A 14,159-nucleotide genomic window follows, 5' to 3' on the forward strand; every position below is an offset into this window, starting at 1 on the left:
GATTGTTTTCTCGACGCCCTGCAAAGAAACCGCTGATTTCACAAAAACCAGAAGAAAAGACTCCTGTTTGCTACTTCTCATATTGACTGGAATGTGCAGAAATGGCGAAGTGTCCTGTTCAGTGATGAATCGAAGTTCAAGATCATTGGGAGAGATTGGCATTTGCCGTGTACGTGTACCGGCAGGAAAACGCCTCGATTTATGTTACTGCCATAAGACCGTGAAGCATGGTGGAGGTAATGTAATGGTCTGGGGGTGTTTTTTTGCTAACGGTCTAGGTCCAATACATCGAAACGATGGAATAATGGACCGTTTCATGTATAAAAATATCCTGAAAGATGTTATGTTACCTCATGCTGAATGGAGTATGCCAATAAAATGGGTTTTTCAGCAAGACAGCGATCCGAAATACACTGCAAAAGTAGTCAAGCAGTGGTTTCAAGACAACCACCTGTCGGTGATGGATTGGCCGCCTCAATCTCCGGATCTCAACCCTATCGAGAACCTGTGGGAGATTGTCAACCGCAAAATTAATCGTTAAGGTGTTCGTAATAAGGATCAACTGTTTGAACAATACCAAAAGGCCTGGGCAGCGATTCTACAAAGTTTCATTGATCACCTGATCGAATCTATGCCTCGAAGATGCAAGGCTGTGATCGACAACAAAGGATTCGCCACGAAATATTGATAGCGAAATACAGCTTGGTCAACATTTTGTCAAGTTGCACTTATTTTGTCCAGAAGGAAATGAACTTTTTTTAATACTTTTGATTAACTAATTAATTTTCGTGAACAAATAATGAACTTTGTGATGAATAAAACTTGAAGAACTTTGTCTCTAAACAGTTACATAGTTATTTCTCTAAATTGAAAAAATGCAGCACTTTTATATAAAGAAACTAAATTAGCATTATTTGGTTGCAAATGTTTTGTCCAATACTGTATATATTAGGGGTGTCCACTATGCAAAAAATTTTTAAAACCACCCAAAATGAATTTTTTCCCATTCTAGTGTTTGTGTTCAGTGTAAAAAAAAGTTTTACTAAACTTTAATGACTATTCTAGAGCCCCCTCAAAGCCCCTAAAGATAAGCCCCAATTTCCTGTATAACCCATTAGTGCCTGAGTTTTTTGTTACATTTTACGATTTATAGAGATGGCACGAATGGGTTAAAACAGTAGCATATTTTTGCATTGATTACCAATTTCATAAACAAGCAAATTAATATTATGATATTGACGCAATTTAATATGTAATATTGACTGTTATAATTATTTTGCTGTTTCCTGTTTTAGTAAAATAAATTAAAACTGAAATGTTGACAAGAAGTGGTAAAGTTGTAGAAACTGAACTCAAGTCTTTGCCAACCAGTTCCAGTTGTTTGTCAGACACAACCGACCAGCCTTCACCGTCTTCATCACCATCAACAACAAGGCCTGTTACTCGTGCCTCTACAAAGTTTTGGTTAATTGGACACCCATCACCATCAATAACTGTTTCCAAACTACCCAATTGCAGACAGGTTTTGAAATTTTTTCTTTTTTTACGACGCGATGAAGAAAATGTCCGTAATCATGTAACAAATCAAGAAATTAGCTAAATGGTAATCGACGCTGTTGTAACTTTCTGGAACAAGGTACGCATCAAGACAAAGACAAGACAAAATTCAGTGTTAGATCTTTTGTGTCTCTGGAATGAGTGGAACCGCTTGTTGAAGAACAAGAATCGCGAAAGTGATGCTGGCGGAAAACGTGTTAACTTCTTGGCCAAGTTGGATAGTCTTTTTGATATTGGATCACCTGATACCATACAGGAAATCATCAAATCCAGGCTACTGACTGCCCAAAAGAAAGATGACGATGTTGCATTCTATTTAGATAAAAAAAAAAGACAGAAAGGCGACCATGGACGGGCATGACAAATTATTTTAGATTAAAGCAAAAATGAAAGAAGTCAGATTTAATCGGAAAATCATACTTTGAGATAAAGAAAAAGAAAGAGTAGAAAAAGAAGGTAGACAGGATGATCAGGATGATGAGGACATGGAAGTTAAATACAAAGAATAGAATATTAATGAAAATATTGCTGTTGCTGAAGTAGATATCGGTTTAGGGTGGGACTTGAATTATAAACCTCCAATGAATAGACGATCAGAATTTGTTACTCTTCACCTCCCCAAAAGAATTATGCAATGCGAGGAAATCACTTCTGCAGCAGACAGGCTGAAATTGTCTGATAATAAAACAACAATGATTGTTTCTGCTGTAATTAAAGCTGCTGGTGGAAACTTGGACAATTTTGATATCTCCATATCGACATCTCGTCGAAGTAGAATGTTAAATCGACAGAGAATTGCTGAGAGTGTTATAGATATTGAGAGGCTCAACCCACCCCAGTTTGGTGCCCTTCACTGGGACGGAAAATTGATAAAAGACATACTAGTGGTGCAACATGAACAGTTAGCTGTGCTTGTGTCGGGTGCTCCAGAATACAATGAGGGAAAATTGCTTGGTGTTCCCGTTCTCGTTGATTCGAAAGGAGAGACTTAAGCAAATGCAACATTGGATCTCCTAGAAGCTTGGGATCTAAGCGACAATGTTGTGGCATTGGTATTTGATACCACTGCCAGTAATTGTGGCATTCACAATGGTTTAGAGATCAACGATTAACTTTTCTTAACTTCCACGTCAAAAAAAAGTTAAGCATTGTCTAAATACTTATAAAGGAATTAAACTTCAGAAAATTTTTCGTTTATTTATTTTCAAGTTTGACGAAAATACATAAAAACTCATGACAATTTAATAACCATTATTCCCATCAAGATCGTCTTCATAGTGATTTTCGTCATCGATTTTACTTAAATTGTTAATTTCAGCTTTTCCATCTTGAGAATTAGAAAAATGAGCATTCAAATGACTTTTTTCATTTCCACCTTTACGGAGCCATTCTAAGATGGGAACCAATGAATGAATGTATTTCCGATACAGCAGACGTACAATCACGTTTCATTACACATTCTAAAAACAATTAAATCAGTATTAACGTTTACACTAAATGCTGGAATAAGGGTCCAAAGATTTTAGCAAGAGGATGCAAAAAATTAAATACAAAAAATTAACAGCGGCACTAGAGAAGCCGTGGATAGAGCACCAATAGATTAATAAAATCATTTCAATTGCTTCACTACTTTTACATTCTACTGATCTTTTTAGAAACATTTAAAAAATTTAATCAGATGGCGCTATGCTCTTTGAAAGCCCTATTCAACGTATCATAGGTTTATATCGTACCCTTCAAAAACTATTTTCATAGTTTTAATGGTGTTTAAGACTTGAAGTACATTAAGGAATAGAATTATAATCTGAATTTGATTTTAGTTAAACAAAAAAGTGAATACTTTACCGATAACAAGTTGACATAAAGCAGTGTCTCTAAATGAAAGCTTTTTAAGTGTACCTTTTCCATCCATACTTAAATGCGACATAACAAAATTAGACAAAAGTTGTTTCAAGAGATTTGTAGTATCTTTAGTAGATGTTCCCCCAATTCGTGAAAGAAGGAGAAACTTCAAATAAATTATTAAAAAATGCACTTTTAAATAGATAGAGAATTCCAGTTTAGAATCAAAATTTAATTCCGCTTATTCAGTAAAAGCAAAACCTATTTTAGACATCAAAACAAACAGTCTTGAATAAAAATTTTAAAGTCATAATCAAATTTTAAATGACAGGATATTGAACTTAAAATAGAAAATATGAGCTATTTACTAACTAAACTTCATTTATTTGCAAGTATTACACACTGGTCCTCTAAATTTCTATACCCATTCAAGGTCTGATTAGGTCCAGCAATAACTTCCAGATGAACTTCACCACTTTCTATGTGCTCTGAACATGGCATACACATCATTTCAACTGCTACTCTCATATCTTTAATTTCATTTGCCAACTTTGCTTGCTGATAGAGAAATTTTCTCTGGAACTCTGTAAAATACATAACATTATTCAAATAAGAAAAAGATTTTTAAAAACTTTTAAAATTTTGGCTCACTAACTTAATTATTCGTTTTAAATCTTAATTTTTTTAAAATCTATTTTAAAATGTATGTTGTAAAATATATGCTTAAAAAATTTCATGCAATACTTAATCGAAGTCCATATTTCACAGTTATAAGATCCAGAGATAATAGTAAAAGAAAGATTATAGCTTAAGCAACTAAATTGGTCACATCAGACTAAACTAAAAAACTTTTAAAGTTTGATAACTTACTTTAAAAAGTATTTTAAAGAGTAATTCATTTTTAAACAACACAAATAATATATAAATAACATATAAATATTTACAAACACCAACTCAAGCTAAAAAAGTAAGTGTTACTTTGTTGATTCACAATATTGCCTTTTGGTATAGGCGCTCTCTGCCTCAATAAAGGAATCCTGGAATTAAAATTCTAGTTAAAAGACAAAGAGATTGTGAAAGTACTGATGCTTTAGCTACAATGTAAATAGTTATATAATTACATCATGTTGCAAAGTCATTTTTAACGAAAATTTTACTAAAAATTTGTAAAAAATTTGATTTCAAAAAACTTATTTCATTGGGATTTTTTGCGTAGGAATAATAACACTGAATACGTTCATAGGTCATAAAATTTCATCTGAAGGAAATTTAGAGATTCTACTTGATTGCTCCATTTTATTATGTTTTGGTGAAGCAGATACACTCGATTTGAATATAGGAATCTTTGCATTCAAACTTCTTCTTGACACAAAAGGTGACTGCAGGAGAGTTGATGGTTTGGCTGCAAAGTAAATAACGATACAGTTACATTACTTACTTAAAAATAAAATATTTTACAAAACCTTTTAAGAAACCAATCTGCAAAAATTGTATACATGTTATATGTTTGTTATAAATATTAACAGTATTCAACACACAGTATTGACAAAACTGATCAACTTCAGAATCTTGTGGTACTACATCAGCGCTTTTTCTGTACAATAAATTAATTGGTTGCAATGTTTTGCTCCATTTTGCAGGTGGAGGTGGAAATGCAGACAGTTTTACTATAGTGTAAATAAATTGCTATTACATTAGTTATGAAAAGTTATTAAAATTAATTGTTTGACTTAAAAACACATAAATATACAATATTATTATAGTTATTTTTTGTAATTGCCATTATTACCACCAAGACTTTAGAGCTATGGTCTAAATTTCACTGCCTCATCTTGGTTTCTCATGAAAACATCAGCTACAGGTAGCTCTGGTTCCAAACCCTGATTATAATCATTGTTTTTTCTTATAACAAAATGCTAGTTGTCACCAAAATCTAATTTATCACTCTTCTTACATTTTGCATTAACATTAACATCAACTTCTTCATCACCTGAAAAATAAAATTAGTTATACTATAATTGTAATAAAACTAAACAGGTAAACCAGTAATATTATCTTAAGTAAGAAAAAATGAAAATGTGAGTCGTTATTTACATGTTGTTTTGAAAATGTAGAATTTTTTTACAGGTGACCTTATTAAGAAAGAAATATGCTGTGCTTAGAAAATAGTGATTATAAAAACAAAAAAATTTAAATTAAGTTCAATGTTATGAAGTTTTTATTCTGAAAATTTAATAAAACAACTATGAAAGTATTGCTACACCTTTAAGTTGTAGCTAAGATGACCTTCGCTTTAAAAATAGCTTCGTTTAGGTGACCTTAGCTTTAAAGGTCCTCTTTAAAAAAAAATCTGTTTTGGAAACTATAGAAACAATTTATCATTTTTGCTTCATACTTTTGATCTTTTAATATTATGTTGTAATATTCCTAGGTTATAGAACGAAAATCAAAATAATAAACAAAATACAAAACAATCAAAACGAAAATTTAAAAGTATAATAATTAAACATACCTTAAGTTTATTCTTTTCTAAGTTCTTATAGGTAGATATTTCATTTCAAAATATTTTCTTTTTATTGAAGCCATATTTTTCTTGGGAATTAGTATATGATCAAATCTACCACGTCCAGATTCCCTTTTAGACTCTATCATACATCTTCTTGATAAAGGTGCAAAATCTCTCCTATCAGATTATGACAGTGCTTCTCCTTACTTAAGGGGGCTCACCCCTATCAAAATACAGAGTCGACTGTAGCAAAAAATTATTTTTTTTTGAAATATTTGGTTTTTCATGTTTCAAGTCTAAGAATTAACGAGAAATCTGATTCTGAATTAAAATTTTGAAAAAAAAAACACATAAGTATGTCTATTTTTTGATTATTCGATCGTAGTCAAAATAATCTTCTTAGCAACGTCCATAGCAACAATTTTATTTTATTTTTTCCACTTATTTAAAACACCTTTTTTTTTTAAAAGTTAATCTTATATGATTAACTTGAGTCTCTGAAGTATTAATTTTTCAAACTGCTTCCATGAAGGTCTGGAAAAGCTAACAAGTGAATTTAGTGTGCATGTTAACCACACTGTCACACAACCACATAGTTATACTTTTTTTTTTTTTTTTTTTTTTTTTTTTTTTTTGTTCTTTAATCTTTATAAACTCGTAATATATAATACCATCTTTACAGTTTAAGTATAGTTAAAAAAAAAAAAAAAAAAAAAAAAAAAAAAATCACAAGATTACGTTATAACAAATATTATATGAAATAAAACTGTAAAGTGTTAGATTACTTCAAAGAACGCGGGAAACTTGCAGAAGACCGATGGTCTTGTCATCAAGAAATCGCTTTGCGTTATTAATATTTTTGGATACTTCAATTTAAAATAAATTTATATTTAAAAAATCATGTCATCAGTTTCGACAGAATGAAAGTAAAAATGCAAAAAACAAAGAATGCAGACAAAACAAAAAAAAAAAAAACAAAAAAAAAAAAATTTTTTTTTTTTTTTTTTTTTTAAATTTTTTAATTTTATTACAATACACATAAATATAAGTAGGTACACGATTTGCTAAATAGGTAATATAAAGTCGTTTTTTAATATATAGTGTTGATAAATAAAAATTTATTTATTTATTAGTGTTGATAAATAATATAATTTATTACTGTTGTTGTTGTTGTTTGTTTTTGAGTTATTTACAGTTTTTAGAGTTATTAGAGTTGATATTGGTTTCGGAACAAAGTTAGTTTTATATATAGTTTTGAATGTTTTAGGCTTAATAAAAGTTCATAAAGTTGTTAGTGTTTAAAATAAGATCTTTTAATAATGTTTTCAGAGTATTTAAGTTATTCGATTTTTCCAGTTGGGTATTTTTGGATACTAATTTGTTATATAGACAAGGACCACGGTACGAAATAGAAAAGCGCGAGAGAGTAGTTTTTTGGAAAGGTACTTTGAAGTTTCCCGTTCCTCTGGTATGGTATCTATTGTTGCTATTTTGAAAGAAATTCTTTGAAAAGTGAGAAGGAACAAGTCCAAGTTTATATTTGAGCATAAATAACAAATTTTGGAATATATTGACTTGATATACATTTAATGCTTTCAAATTTTTTAATAGTGGCTCAGCATGCGAGAGTCTATCCTTATTAAAAACTATTCTTGCAGCATGTTTTTGTTTTCGATATAGTGTGGTTAGTTTGGATCTATGTGTACTCGCCCATGCAACATTAGCGTATATGTAGTAGCTTTGTATGAACATTATTGCAGTGGAAAACATATACAATGATATAAAAGTTGTATAGAGAGAATGTATAGGGCATGTGCAAAAGAGAGTAGGAACCCATTTACGATTACTAAAAAAGGAAACAAAATGAATTGGTGGAAAAGGAAAACTTACAAATGCAATTAATGACAACCTCGTAAGCAAACCCACCTAGAGCCGATTGTGTGCAACCTCACTTCGGTCCTAAGTGTGTCTGATGTTTGGTTTTTTTGCGGGACCAATATGGGCAAACACAATTAACAAATTGTGAGCACAACTTTACGGGACCGGTCTGGTTTTAATTTGGGCTTCCCATATATAAATTTAGAAGTGGGCAAGTCCACATAGGGCCTATTATAGGCTGGTTTATATCGGTCATAAGTGTGTTTGATAGTTGGTTTATTTATGGGACCAATATGGGCAAACGCAACAAAAAAGAAATGTTAAAAAGCAAGATAATTCAACTTTACTGGACCTGTGTGGTTTTAACGTGGGCTCATCTTAAGGAGCGAAAACCCGACACGAATACCAGCAGATACCCGTAGACGGCTAACTTTAATAACTTTAGTTACCCGATATCCAAGCCTTCGGGTCGGGTATTACCCGATTTAAACTACCCAAATATTACCCGTAGAAGTACCCGATTTACGGGTAATTTTATTACCCGATTTCTTTACCCGAAAATCGGGTAATAAAATTAACCGTAGAAGTACCCGAAAATCGGGTTATAAAATTACCCGATAATCCGGTATATCGGGTAATAAAACTACCCGATAATTCGGATAATAAAGTTACCCTAAATCAGGTAATAAACCCGATCCTCGAACCGAAAATTTCACGCTTTCAGGTATTTTCGTTCATTTTTTTTTTTTTTTTTTTTTTTTTTAATGTGCTTTTTTAAGCTTAGTTTTATTTCAATTCTTTTAATACCACATTTATTTCTGTTTATTATTTCCACCCAGCCCGTGTAAGTATTAATTTATAACTAATTTAAAGTTAATACTTACATGGAGTGGGTGGAACTAATACCCCATGTAAGTGTTAATTCCACTTAGCGTAAAAACCAATTTATGTTTTTTTCCACATATTTTAAATGTTTTTTTTTAAAATACAAGACCCGAATAAACGGGATGAGTTTGTGAAAGAGGTGTTGGCTAGAAGAAATAAAATTTATAAAGACAGCGTGAATGACAACATTTCAGAGTTGATTTTATTTTCCAGCTGATTTAAGCAAGATGTTCAAGCCGCTCATCGACAGCAACGAAAAGCTAAGTCTGTCAGACAGAGTGAATGGTGACGATCAAAAAAAGAAAATGCCTTTTGAAGTGAACAAAATCGGAGATAAAATGTACATTGGAAAAATGGAGGTTGAAATGGATGGAGATGACATTATTGTAGGTGGAGAAAGGTATGAAGGAACAAAAGGCCTTTGGGAGCTGATGAATAAATTTACAATACCAAACGACTATACCGATGAAGGTTTGCAAAATTATGAAAAAATTCTGATGGAGAGTGATGCTATAAGATCTGATTCGCAACCGCATAAATCAAAAGCTTCTAGGAGACCAAAGTATCAGCAACTTATTGCTCTTATTTGGGAAAAAATAATGCGTATTGAAAAAGTCAAAAAAGGTCGTGGAGTGATCATTCTCTCCAGCGATCCGAATGCGTTGGTGGAAAAGCTTGATATGAGTATTGCTGTTTGGAATGCTGGAAATACAGGGTCGAGAAATGAGGCTGTTGCTATTTGCGACGAGCTGTTAAGGCAAGGGGAGATAAATAAAGAGGAATATAAATCGTTAATGAGGATTATTGATAAAATTATTTAAAAAGAACTTGTTTTTTATTTAAAAATGCTTATTTGTAATAATCGAAGATATGTGTAAAAGAACGTTGTTGGAGGAGGTGGGATTGTAGACATGATTAAAAATTTCATCAAAAGAGCAGCTGCTTCAAGCATGTCAAAAGCAACAGTGAATTTGCTTAAAAATGCTGCAAAAAGCGATATTGGACGAGAAGCGATTACAGCTGCAAAATCTGCTGGTAAAGAGTTAGCTTTTTCTGCCATCTCCGCTGCTAAAGACGTAGCCATTGATAAAGGTAAAAACACCATTGAGAAATTAAAGACTGGTTCATCGATTCAAAGTAAGAAAATGTCTAAAAAGAATGCGATTCGAATCCAAGACCTGGTTAAAATGAGTTGGGGCATGAAAGTTGTCTGAAGTATTCCGAAAGTTCCGAAAGTTCCAAAGTATTCTGTTGCTGCAAGGGGGGCGCGCCCTTCGGGCGCGTACACCTCCCCTCCTGGACGAGCCCGAAGTGCTAGCGTGCCGTCTTGCGATAGGCTGTGTCATAATAGTGAACTATTATGACATTGAAATGAATTAAAAAAATTTCTTTTCTATAATAAAAAATGATAAATACCGATCGATTAAGAGTTACTGAAAACCCAGAGTATGATATTGGTATTAAAAAAGTTGATTGTTTTGAGTACCTTCCAACCAATCTGGATTTAAAATTCTTCAGGAACGATTACTTCTGAAATTGTCTGTCAATCGATTCAAACAGTGCCATCAGAGGCTTACATTCTCATTGAAGGAGTGTTGAAAAAGAGTGATGGAACCTTTTACGAAGCTACAGAAAAGATTGCCTTGGTGAATAATGCTTTGATGTATTTGTTTAACAACGTGACTTATGACTTGTCAGGAGAGCAAGTGGAAAAAGTTATTCATCCGGGTCAAGCTATTACCATTCTCGGAATGATAAAATATCCTTACGGATTTCAGGTTACAGATGGTTTGAAGCAAATGTGCTTCATGGACACATCAAATCTTGTTGGAAATTTAGGATTCAATGTTAGACGAGACCACTTGTTTGCAGATACTACATCCGTTGGAGCTTTTTCGTTTAAAATTCCGTTGAAGCACATTTTTGGTTTTTGCGAAACCTATGACAAAGTTGTTTATGGGTTCAGACATACCATCACCTTTACAAAGAAAGAATGCGATGATGCGATTTATAGAGCGGAGAGCGTTAGTGTAGGGATGATCGACCTTAAAAAATTCAGACTTTATATGCCTCGCGTTGAATTAGATGTTTCGAGGAAGGCTGATTTCATGAGTTTAATGGCTAAAAAGATTCCCATTCAAGTGGCTTTTAAATCAAACAAATGTGAAAGACAGCTTATTCCAGCTGGACAAACAGAATTTACCTGGTCGCTTGGAAGAATCACTGACAAAAGCGTTCCAAGATTTATCGTGTTCGGACTTCAGACGTACAGATCTTTAAGTCAAACTGTTAATCCGTCTATATTCGACCATTGTGATGTTAGCAATTTTTACGTGACCGTTAATGGAATAAAGTATCCAAATTACAATTACGACTTGAATTTTGGAGAAAAGAGAGTGGTCATGGCTTATGCAGATATGTTCTCTTTTGATGAAAAATATTACGGCACAAATGAACTTGTTTGTCAATCAGGTTTGTACTTGTTTGAGTATATAAAATTGTATCCATTGTTCTTTGTAAAGAGTGGCGTCAGAAACAGCTGAATTGGTGGTAAACCTTAGATTTCGAACAGCGACTCTTGCAAATACCGTTATTTTTGCAGTGGTTATTTCTGATAAATTGCTTAAATTTGTTTCAGACGGAACCAACATGACTGCTGTTTATTGAGATGTCTTTTTTCGGAAAAAAATTGAATTGACTTAAAAAAATTTTCTTTCCTTAATAAAATGAGATATACAACATCGTATTTGAAAAATTTGCTGAATGAAAACGGTGTTAGTAAAACAGCAAACGATTTAATGATGTTGATAATGCTCGCGGTTGAAAATAATTTGATCAGTAAAGATGAGATTTTAGGAAGAGCAAAAGAAAAGAAAATACGTGAAATAAAAGAAGAAAAACCAGCTGATCCAAAATGGGAATGGCTTTGTTTGATTAGGAAAAATCCCATCTCTGTGAGAATAACCAACATCAAAACGGGTGAGGTGACTGAATACAAATCTCTTTACAAAGCGATGTCAGGGACTGGTCGTAAATGGAGATATTTAGAGCGTCGAGATGGAAAGGTGGATGATGGAATTAAGATTGAATTTCTAAAATCTGATAAGCTTCGTAAAAAGCAGCAAAATTGATTTTTTAACATGACAAAAGTTAAAAAATTTTGCTATATAAATTTTCTTTCCAAATGAAAAAGATGGAATGGACTAAAGCTTTAAAAATGTTTAATTTTATTCATTCAGATTTATGCCAATTTTCATTTACGGGAAAATGAAAGGCTTTTTGAAAAATTAAAACGTTGCCAAAAATGAAAAAATTGAATTCGAGTTAAAGAAAATCATGGCATGAATAAAAAAGATGGAAGAATTAGAAAATGTGCCGGATGATGTGCTTGAAGAAAGATTGGACCAGTTGGAAGAAATGGAAAATCTGTCAGAAGATAAATTGGACGAGAATTATGAAAGTAGAACTTCATACACTTGGTTCTGATAAATATGGAAATATTCTTTTGGTTGATTTTGATTCTGGTTTTGAAGAATGGGAATACGATCAACATTTTGAAGAATGGAATGAACAAAGAATGGTTGAATTGGAAGAAGATAGAGAGAGTGCTCCTGCTGCTTAATTTTTTAAATTCTTTTCACAGGAGAATCAAAAAGTTGCTAAAATTAAAAAAAAATTGAACTTGAGTTAAAAAAATTTCTTGGTATAATAAAAGATGGAAAGGAAGTATGTGATTGAATTTGATGAAATGGGCTGTGCACATGTATTTGATGAAATAAGTGAAATTCATGCGAGTTATCTTGCTGCTTAATTTTTTAATTCTTTTCACAGGAGAATTGAAAAAACGGTAAAGACTTTTCGAAGAATTGAGAAAATTTTTAAAGTGTGTCAAGATTTAAAAAAATTGAATTGACTTAAAGAAAATCTTGGCGTAAATAAAATGAGTTGTAACTCTTCAAAGAAATTAATCACCAAAGAGCGAAAAATTGAAAGCATCGAAAATTTTTTTCTTCCCCTAATAAAAATGAGTGATAAAGCTTCAAAGAAATTAATCACTAAAGAGGGAAATATTGAAAGCATAAAAAAAATTTCTTCCCTTAATAAAAATGCAAGACAAAGCATCGAAAGATAAAAAAGTATCAATAGCATCATTAAGAAGTCAAGCCAAAGAAAGGGCTATAAAAGGCTATACCAGAATGACAAGAGAAGAGCTTGTTGAGGCTATAAAATCAACAAGGCCTGTCATTGGTTCTAAACCTGCAGCTCGTAGACGGACGACTGATGCAAGGACTGTTTCAAACGACTTGATTTCATTCGGACCTGCTCGCTTACAAAATCATGCGACTAGAGCTGAAACATCTATCCTTGACACACCTGTTGCTGATTCAACGAGCGTCATCACACCTAGGCTGCCTGGTTTATTTTCAAGGTTTAAGACGACTGCTATGAATGCGGTTAATCATGGTTTTAACCAAGTGCTTACTCTCATTGATCCATTCATTCCAACTACTGTGAAGAATGCAGTGAGCTGCGTGAGAAATGGAGTTGAAAAAAGAATAAAGTCTCTCAAAGGCCTTGTATTTAGTGCTCCTGTTCCTGCTCCAAGACCGAGTCCAACGCCAAGACCTTTTACAATAAAGTTTAAAATGACTGAGCATGCAGCGGAGCGTGCTGTTAGACAATTTTCTTACGAACCTTCTGTTCGATATCAAGACCCTGCAGCCTTTTTTAACTTGGTTAGAGAGTCTGCCATTCATGTCATGGAAGGAGAAAGAAATACAAAAGTAAGAATTATTCTAACGTGTGAAATGAAATCTGTAAGCATCTTAACTGGTGAAGAAGCTACTCAAATGGCTGGTTTTTCATCCAACTCTGAAATTATACTGAAGGCTAAGGATTTAAGAAAGTTAATGGGCGAAATGGAAGAAAAAGTCTTGGAAAATAGTGTCAAATACAATAAGATGGGATCCAATTGCAGAATGTCTAAGATTTTAAGAATGGATATTAACTTTATAGATTACGAGCCTCTCAGCGGTTCGTCCTACATCGATCTCCCTACTGAACTGAAAAACAAAAAGGCGATTATTAACATGGAAAACAAAGACGACCAATGCTTTAAATGGTCAGGCACCAGAGCGTTGAATCCAAAGAGTAAAAATAACGAAAGAATTGATGAAGACTTCATTCAAAAATCAGAAGAGTTGAAATGGGAAGGAATTAAAGTCCCTGTCAAGCTCAAAAAAATCGACAAGTTTGAAAAGATCAATCCAGACATTAGCATCAACGTCTTTTGCTATGATGAAAAAAAACCTAGCCCTTTGCGAATATCTGAATTTTTTGATCGAAAGCATCGCGTTGATTTGTTGCATATTTCAAACGATGACACTGACCATTATTGCGTGATTAAAAGTTTCAGTCGATTAGCTGGTTCCTCAGCATCAAAAGGCAAAAGAAAACAGCATTTTTGCAGAAATTGCCTGCAAGCTTATGA

At 32.8% G+C, this 14,159-nt stretch overlaps 1 protein-coding gene and 1 pseudogene across 1 annotated transcript in view; both read right to left on the reverse strand.

Moving 5' to 3' along the window:
• LOC149881606 (uncharacterized) overlaps positions 1-14,159 on the reverse strand; it is a 192,913-nt gene that overhangs the window by 94,694 nt on the left and 84,060 nt on the right. The window lies entirely within an intron of this gene.
• Positions 2,799-5,396, reverse strand: LOC149881616 (uncharacterized; annotated as a pseudogene).

The sequence above is a fragment of the Hydra viridissima genome, unplaced genomic scaffold (assembly GCF_058129835.1).
Source record: "Hydra viridissima isolate aposymbiotic clone 2 unplaced genomic scaffold, HvirCarnegie_v1 scaffold_11, whole genome shotgun sequence".
Taxonomy (NCBI): Eukaryota; Metazoa; Cnidaria; class Hydrozoa; order Anthoathecata; family Hydridae; genus Hydra; species Hydra viridissima.